Source organism: Schistocerca americana, chromosome X (genome assembly GCF_021461395.2).
Source record: "Schistocerca americana isolate TAMUIC-IGC-003095 chromosome X, iqSchAmer2.1, whole genome shotgun sequence".
Classification (NCBI taxonomy): Eukaryota; Metazoa; Arthropoda; class Insecta; order Orthoptera; family Acrididae; genus Schistocerca; species Schistocerca americana.
In genome coordinates, this window is record NC_060130.1 from 268,814,094 (window position 1) to 268,824,263 (window position 10,170).

Genomic DNA, 10,170 nt, shown 5'->3' on the forward strand with positions numbered 1-10,170 from the left:
AGGATGGGGGAGGAAATTGGCTGTGCCCTTTCAAAGAAACCATCCCAGCATTTGCCTGAAGTGATTTAGGGAAATCACGGAAAACCTACATTGGGATGGCTGGATGTGGGTTTGATCCGTCATTCTCCCAAATGCAAGTCTAGTGTCATTTTTATGTTTGAGATCTATTTTTTCCCATAAGCATATTGTTTGGACGATTTTTTATGTGTATATATTTCTCATTTTTCCAAGACTTTCATGGTATGTCCTTTTGATATTCTGTGTAGAAGCTGTAATGCATTTTCGATATGTTCTGCTTTGTGATTTTGGTATTTGAGACACATGTAGATTGATTGATTGATTACTGTCGCAATTTCTTGTGTGTTCTTTGACACTAATTCCAATATTTCGCCCTGTTTGATGGTTCTAATGGCTCTAAGCACTATAGGACTTAACACCTGAGGTCATCAGTTCCCTAGACTTAGAAGTACTTAAACCTAACGAAGCTAAGGACATCACACACATCCATGCCCGAGGCCGGATTCGAACCAGCGACCATAGCAGCAGTGCGGTTCCGGACTGAAGGGCCTAGAACCACTCGGCCACAGCGGCCGGCTCGCCCTGTTTGACCAATATTCAATTTTGTGCAGTTCTTACACGAAATTTTGGATATGCTTGTGTTGGTTAAAATAGGGATTTTGGTTTATACATATAGAATTTCCGGTTTTAGACTGTTGTTTATTTGGAAAGCTAGTTTTATAGTGTTTCGTTTAAGATTTGGTTTCTTTTATTCGATAGTTTTCCCAAGTACTCCATCACTATGTATGTTGCTTCTTGTTTGTTTGTGTTTTAGCTTATTAATTTTATTTCTTTGTGTATGATTTGTTTTTTGTATTTTGTGTGTTTTTCATACAATTTGTGAACTGTATTTGGGTTGAATTTATTTTGTTATCCTATGTACTGGAGTATTGTAAGTTCATTTTGTATTTCTTTGCGTCTGAGTGATAAATTGATTATTCTGTTGATCACTGAGTTGAAATAGCCATATTTTTGTGATGTTGGGCGACTGGAGCCTCCACTGATTATGCTGTCTGTAGTAGTTGGTTTTCTGTAAATTTCAAATGCATAATGATTGTTATTGTTGCTGATTTTAAGGTCAAACAAGCTTATGGGTTTGTTTGTTTCTGTTTCCATTGCAATTCTTTTCATGCAAATTGTTGAGTTCTTGTTGACTTGTCTGGATGTCTTCATCTTTCTCATTTTCTGCATATTTATGGTAATATGCACATATAATTTTTTTTACATAGTGGCCATCTGGAGCTGAAACTTTTCTCTTCCAGTGTGTATATATATGGAACTGTGCCAGAAAGAAGGTCCCATCGCCATTCCATTGGCATGTGTGTAAATTTTTTTGTTGAACTCAAAATACTTTTGATTTAGAGTTAGTTTTAGGAGATCTATGACTTCATAGGTTCCTGTGACATGAATGTTTCTATGTTTTAGAAGCTGTTTTATAATTTTGTTTGATTCCTGTGCTGGTATGCTTGTGTACAATTTGTAATCTCAAAGGAGATAAACTTGCTATTTTCTGGTATTTGTGTATCTTTGATGGCTGCTGCTAACGTTCATGAGTTCTTTATTGTGTATCTCTGGTTGCAGGTATATAGCTTGCATAGAAATGTTTTAAATTTTTTACTTGTAAGATATGGTGGTCAGTCAGTACAGTATATAATCAGAGGAACTGGAAGTAATTATTTACGTGTCTTTAGTTGGACATGTAAAGCTGGTGTACATGTGTTTATGATGATGCAAGCTTTCTTTTCTTGGTCTTTTAGCACTACATTACAATTTTAATGCATTTCCTTATTTGTATGGTATACTTATTTCTGGGGTTTTGTGGCACTACTGTTATGTAATTTGAAAAAAAAAGTTGTTTCCTCATTAATATATTCATTTTGATTTATAGTAATTACACTGCTACCTTCATCAGATTTTACTGCTATTGCATTTTGTGTTCGTAATTTATGATTAATGCTGTTAAGTGTATTGCATTCTTCTTGTGTTTATTTTATGTTTTTCTGTTTTGTAATTTCATTTCAGTAATTTCTGCATCTATTAATGTCAGTTCATTTTGTTTTCTTGATGGAAGTTTTGACATATCCAAAGCAACCTCGTAGCTCTAAGTTGTTTAGTGGTTGTGATGTGAAGTTTTGGTTCCTTGTTGTACTTAAGAACTTTGTTAAGCGGGTTTATTTCTTCATCTGTAAATCCGATATTTGATAGATTTTTATATATGTATAAAACTGGAAAGGTGACATAATTTCTTGAGGTTGGTCCTCTTTGTGATGTCATCTTTGCATTAGCTTATTAAATTTCTTTTCCTGTGTTGTACAATATCTGTCTACAGATGCACCAACATAACTGTGTATTAGTGGTGTTGTATTATTGTTGGTGTAAGTGTGCAACATGCAGCTCTTCATTCAATTCTACTTTATGATGCAATTTGTTGTTGATTTCTTGTTTCATCCATATTTTAGCTCTGATATTTCTGATGTGTGTCACTAAATTGGATGTTACTCTTATTTTGATACATATATATGAGGGTATAATTTCGTACTTACTTCATTGTATGTTGCAGCACACACTTTCTATTATGTTAGTCAATTTAATTTTCAAATGTAACATAGAATGTTTCCCATAGCTTCATACGATGTTAGTCACTATCTTTTTTTCCGCCAGGCCTGCATGACAGAATAATCATAATATGACATTTTGTAATGAATAATTCCAGGTAAGCTGCAAATAGTTCAATTAGTAATGCTTCTTCTTTACTACAAGCTTGTTCCAGCTGCAGTGCCATTCTCAAGTAAACCTGTAGATGTTGTATTTGGTGAGGCTACTTCAGTTTATAAAAGTTGTACAAGGAGGTCAATTTGCGTACATACTTACATCTATTTGGAATAGATGCCCATATTGCATCAGGGAGTAAACTGTCGACTTTCTATTACTTGCTAGATCGTTATAATTGTTGAGTGGTACTTAAGACAGGTAAATAAATTAGTGAAATCAATGTGAAGTAGAAATTAGAAAATAGATGAGAAACTTAGTTTAGTTTAGAAGAGTTCCTCGAGAAGTTTTTCAATGTGACAGAAGAGGCAATGATCGTGAAGTCGTTCACCTCCAGCGAACTGAAGTAAATAAAACTCTTCTAAACTAAACTAAGTTTCTCATTTATTTTCTAATTTCTACTAAGTAAAACAGCGAGCAGAGCAGCAGTGGCAACGACTGGTGCTTGCAAGTCAGCACGTTTAGGAGAAGCCATCGCCCTCCCCACATAAGCGGAAGCTGTCGATTCAGCCGTCAGGGCATCGCCCAACCGGTTCACGTGTTTCTCAATTGTCACTTGTGATCAAAGACCCTCGCCTACATTCCAAGAGCCAGAGACCGACGTTAAGAAGATTCCTCGAGAAGCTTTTCAATGTGACAGAAGAGGCAATGACCGTGAAGTCGTTCACCTCCAGTGAACTGAAGTAAATAAATACGTGAGACGCAGTGTGCTCGAAATTAGTTTTTAGTTCAGTTTCGGTTCGAGTTCAGTTCCAATACAGTTCAGTCGGTGCTCAAGACCGTCATGCAGGAAGAGACTACATCGTACACAGAAGCACCAAGTCCGCCGCTGTAATGGAATAGCAAGGAGCAGCCTTGCCGCCAGAAGACAGAAGTTAGAAGGTATTTGAAGACTGATTTTTATGTACCCGGGTGACTCGTGAGGCCTCACATCAGCACTCAAATGTGAGCTGGTGATGAAGATCTGACAGCCAAAGACTGGGAAGCTGGAGTCCGTTGTTCGAGTCCGGGACACTGGCCTTCTCCCGCCGCGCAGCTCCGCTGGCCGACGCACATCACTGACACACGTGGCCGCATAGAGAAGAGAAACACTAGGACGCCACATCCAAGGTATCACCATCCGATTCACGACTTCGTTCTCAATAATTAAATGGGCCACCTCACGATGCACGTCTCCAATCAAGTGCGCGAAACAGCGACACGAGATATACACCGCCAGGCGTAATCAGACGCCGCCGCTCACGCAGCAGAAGACTTCGCAAACGACACAGCTGCCGCTCTCCCAGCCAGAACAATCCAGTAAGGAAACCATTGTACAAATCTTTCAATAAAAGTTATCTTATCTAAAAATGCTGTTTCATTCTACCTCATACCCGAGCCAAGGAAGAACCCACCCTGCCCACATATTGTTAAGAGAGAAAAAGTAATTTATTTAGTGTTTTTCACTTTGACATAATGCTTTAGAGTCAAATTCCCTTTGCAGTAATGCTCATCCTAACAATTGACTAGCATCAAAAGAGGTTACCCAGTTACATAATATATAAGTTCTGTTGGTATAAAATATTTTCGTGTAATACTTTTGACAGGATTGACAGTTTATTCTCATTGACACTTTATGTTTGGAGAATAATTTCTGCTAGTCAGTGATGTTAGATGGGTTTCATTGCTGTTGTATTTATTGTTATCTTTTATTTTCTGTTCACTCTGTTTTTTGTGTGTTCTCGTTTTCCAACATGTCAATAAAATTTTCTAGCTAATATTTGTGGTTGAAATCGATTTGTTAATTAAGTACTGTATATTGTCCGGATGATTTTTGTGTGGGTATAAATTTCTAATTCTTCTATGACGTTCATGGCATGTCCTTTTGACATACTGTGTAAAACTTGTGATGGCTTTTCGATATACGTGAAATGTATTTGCAGTTGCGAATATGGCCAACCATTATCTATATAATGGAATGACAACAATGAAAATTTGTGCTGGACTGGGACTCGAACCCGGATATCGTCTTATCTAGGGCAGTCGCGTAATTATTAGATTATCTGAGCGCATTTCAAGATGAGACCCAAACTCCCATTCGTCCTCAACCAGGTGTCTATAACCTGCACTCGTATGTCTGTTACGTATACTCCTGCACAGAGAAGGCGTTATAATTGGAAGTCGCTTGCGGCGTGTCGGGGTTTAATTTCTCGTGTCTATTCGTCGTTGTCACTGTGCAGGGTCCGCAGCTCGTTGTCGTGCGGTAGCGTTCTAGCTTCCCGCGCCCGGGTTCCCGGGTTCGATTCCCGGCGGGGTCAGGGATTATCTCTGCCTCGTGATGACTGGGGTGTTTTGTGATGTCCTTAGGTTAGTTAGGTTTAAGTAGTTCTAAGTTCTAGGGGACTGATGACCATAGATGTTAAGTCCCATAGTGCTCAGAGCCATTTGAACCATTTGAACCACTGTGCAGACTGCAAATTAAAATTCACCTACCTCAGAACGGCGTCTGCTCTATGACCTTTCACTCGGCAACGTAGATACTTAAAAGATGATGTAAAAGCAGCGTTGATAAAAAATACCACCTAATATCTACAATTGCTGAGTCCCGCGCAACTCTAGTTATGAAAGAAAGTTCTGTAGAAACACTGTCAGCCAATTTTATTGGGCAGTAAGAAAATGGATTGGCTTCTGAAAAATAATGTCCGAAATTTCCACACAATAATATTTATTTTGTCCTTGATAACCAAAGAAAAGGTACTATTCAGTCCACATTTAAACTATTGGCTATTTCCCTTCAGTTCACGATTCATACACACATTTCACATGCACAGCACCCAGAAATCTGTCCAAACCTGACCCAAATTAAACAATGTTTTCACAGTCATTGATTTCACCAGTAATATGAGCTATTACATTCGATCCTTCTTGTGGATTTCTGAAAAAGAAACTGCCCGCCAAAAATGCTCGGTAGTTGAATACTGAAGCATGCCACTTGGATGTGAAAGTCAATATTTCACACGTGAATATCTGTCCAACAGATTTAGTCAAAACCTCTGAAATTTCGCCAAGCAGTCCTAAACAACAACTGCTATCGACTTATCTCACCAATAACTCAAACATAAGCAGTTCTTCATCTTACACATTATTTTTACTGGCACTAGTAACATGACCGTCTACGTTCAAAGCTAGCGAGCGACTTCCTTCTTCCAGCCTCACTCCCAGTATAACTATTAGATAACGAGCGGGAACCATCTCAATTCTTATTAGCTGACCATACTGACTGCCAATCAGAATACTCGCTCGTGATCATACTCGTGTCAAAACTGGTTTGCACCAATCCTTATACACAGAAGCATGTGCCTCAATCTGACATAAAAATATTATAGTAATGTTTAATAAACGAAAAAGCAAACACAATAATTCTGGAAATATTCTTTAGATACAGATTTTACTCCAGTTGATTTTCTGGCTGCTCTGTTACAATATCAATCACACCTAGATGTACATCATCAGCATAGTGAGTAAATCACCTGGGATCATTTTCCCACGACAGACTTGTATAACTCTTGCACGTTACTCAAGACGGTATATAATGCAATATTGAAATTTGACGAATGTCCCACATACACACTCTCATCTACTCACAGGCTCACATAACACATAATAAAATAAATATTGATTTTAGTAGTTCTTTTTGAAGTTATTCTAGATTTTATACTACAAAAATTGTAACGTATTTGAAATTTTTAAATTAAATTTCAATTAAATAATTCTATACCCTGATACTTCAGGTGAGTATTTCAATCGACAACCAAAAACAAGTCATGAATGTTCCCAGGTGTATTTCCTTTCTCAAGTGTAGTTTTTCTAACTTTAAAGTAAATTTTTTTTCCGAAAGTGTGCACGCTAAAAAGCTGAAATTTTCACACTACCTTTCTATTAATATCAAAGTGCAGTATACAAATTTTGAAATCGATTACACACAAACTACTATCCTTCATTTGGATTCTTATAAGTGGTGAATGTACGTGTTCAGTAAGAGAGATTGAATAGTTTTCCAACGGCAGGCAGTGACAGATGCACCTGTGCCTCCCGGGTAGGCAGTTAGATGTCAGCCCCCGAAGTTGCATACAGCAAGCTATCCTAAAACGAAAGTTCGCTCGGAACAACTTGCGACGCTACACGCTTGCATGGTGTTGGCGGATAAGTACGATAATGCAGTGCCTGTGTTGTTCGAACATTGTAGATAACAAAGTACTGCATTTGTATCGACAAGTACATGCAACCATACGGAGAGAAGAACAGAGGTTACACAGATCTTTAAAAGCATAACATAATGTAAAAATAATAACTGCTTCACACCATGAATTTAAGTGAAACATTATGCAAGAGCAATAAATGCATTCTGATTCCAGGTTATGTATCTCACTTGTGGAACTGGTGGCTTTGCTCGTTCGTAGATGTTTTGTATGCCTTCCCTTTAATTCTCTGTTTCTTCTGCACATCTAAGTTACACTGGATACCTTTCTTTCTTCTTGTATCCCAAATTTCAGCGTTATTTATATGCATCCAAACAAGTATCAACCTGAAACACCCGTTCATTCTACTAACATGTCGCAAATTTTTTCGTGTTTTTAAATGTCTCTGTTAATACATGTAATGCATATAAGTTGGTCATGTGATTATGAAGTCTATCTCTAAATTTTTAGAACACACATATTTCGCAAACCAAACGTTAGTAAGGATGATGTCACTCACAAAAATATAACGATGGATCAAAACCCCTGTCTATATGCCTCTGTACGAGCCCTGATTCCTATTATCTTATGAGAAATGTATGTAGTCAGCTGTGATTGTCAGTTCCATAATTTTTTGCGAAATGAAATTATGAAGCACCTCCATAATATCAGTAACAAATCTAGTACTATGTAAGTGATTTAGAGAAAGCCTTGTACAACGTTAGTAAGGAGTGTGTCACAGATTTCCACAGGCAGCAAAAAATTTTTACTGCTACCAAAGTGCAGCCAGAAATCTTAGAAACAAGCAATGTAAAACAAAGTTTACAGCTAAGGAAATAAGTAACGGGGAGATAAGCGATTCCAGCCTCCTTTGCGTAGTTATCTGAGAGATATGTCTTATAGAATATTAGAGTGTCTTTAATAATGTACTGCTGCAATACACTTTGGTTGGTGTCACTTACCTCGGGTGACCATATTTTCATCAGACAAAAGTGGGACTTTCATACATTTTCTTGGCCAAAAAGTGGGACAATTTTTATTTCTCGTTAAATATCACTTTTAATGCTAACATTTCTTCTTCCTCTGCAAATATAGCCTTCACTGATTTTTGTGTGTGTGTGTGTGTGTGTGTGTGTGTGTGTGTGTGTGTGTGTGTGTGTGTGTGTGTGTGTGTATGTGTGTGTACAAAACCAAACAAAGACTGGAAAGGAGTACATTTCAAGTTTTCAGAAATTTACTTATTAAAAAATGTAACATTTATAGCACAGAATGTAGAAAGACATACAGTAACAATCACTACAAAAAAAAGTTCTTAGTGAACACAAGGAATTCATGGTTTTGTGGATTCCACACTGCGATCATATTTCTTCGAAGATGAAATTTCATTCAGCAACTCAGGTATGCCTAAAAGGTATGAATAGAAGTCAGTGCAACTGTATTTACTGAAGTTTAAACAGGTCAGTAAAATACACTTAACGCTCCTCACCGTAAATCGATTCCTTTCATCTGTCCACCGTGACGATAGTAAGCTGAAAACTCTTTCAACATTTGCATTGTGAGCAGGGAGTGAAAAGAAGTACTGCGCTATATTAAGCGATTCTCTGAACTGTTAATTACACTGGCAAGATCTGAAAAACCTACATCATTTTTCATGTGCCATCAACTGATTCCATTGTTCACTGTCTGTTTCCACTTGTTGTTTTACAAATGACTGTATATGAACTATTTCATCAAATAAGAGGCTGTCATTCACTAGAATGCCCTTTTCATTTAGCCACATTAAAGTATTTTCAACAACTGACCATTCTGGTGGTTCTGTGAGCATCATCCATGAGAATACAGTAAACTCAGCTATTCCCTGTAACCATGAGGATAAATGGTCTACTGAAGCATCATACAACGTTGATACTGCTATGTCAAATTTCTTAGCAGACTGGTCATCACAATCGTTCAGCAGTTTTTTTACACTTAGTGGTACAAAATGTTCATGTTTCCTTGAATTTAGACTTGTCAAAGCTTTATTTAAGACTGCTAATACTTCACATATAGAATTATTCTGTTTCTCAATGCTCAGAATGGATTGTTGGAAAACACTCGTGTGTGAATGTACAAAAAGTAAATAACATTCCTTTACAGGACCACTGAAAAAACTCTAAGATTGCAGGGCACTTTGAGTTAGACTGTGACAAAAAGCAAGATTTCAAAGGTTCATACATTTTCAAGATCCTTTCTATGGCTGGCAACAATGAAAGTCACCTTGTTTTGGAAAAGGAAAGTAAATTTTTGTGACACCAACAAATTCACAGAATTCAGTGAGTTCTGCAACACGAATAGAAAAAATATGAAAATTGTTGTACAGCTTCATGACAATGCAGTCAATGTCAACAGGTAAAACATCACAAGCACTTTGAAGTGTGTTATGAGCAACATGTGCTGGACAACCTATGCCAACAATGTTAGAGTTTTTTAATTTTTCTTTCAGTTGCTATTGAAAAGTATTTTGCACTGTTTACAGCAGCTATTACCTGTTTCTGGGAATCGGAGCTATAACATTGTTGATAATTGCTTCACACTTTGTTCTTCCACACAAAACATTTTCTGCAATCTTAGAATCAGGAAAATTTTTTTTGTTTAGTTGAACACTGCAGCCATTAGAACGATAGCTTTGGTGGTGTTTAACAACATGGAATGACAGGGTTCCTTCTGCTGCGTTTTTCTGTTCATGTGTATTTGAAGTTGCAAAATATCTCGTCATTTTTGCGAGGAACCTGCCAATCGAAGATTCTTCCTGTGTTTCTCTGATTCCATATGATGCTTAAGATCTGCAGCACCACCATGAGACACGGATACAGCACAGTTACATACGTTACATTTTGCTGAACAGTCATTGTCTGCAGCAGTGAAGCAAGGAAATTTCCTCTGAAGCTCTTCCGAAAACTTTGATTTTCGTTTCGGCATCGCCACTACGTGGTAGCACTTCACGAAAATGATACTGAGTAGACTTTGCCACTGTTTCTATGTTTCGATACAGTGTATCGATACGTGGAACTGTTTCAGTATTTCGGAACGGCTGTGGTTCACTGTTTCGGAACAGTGGTGTTTCATTTCGCCCCTGTCTCGGATAACC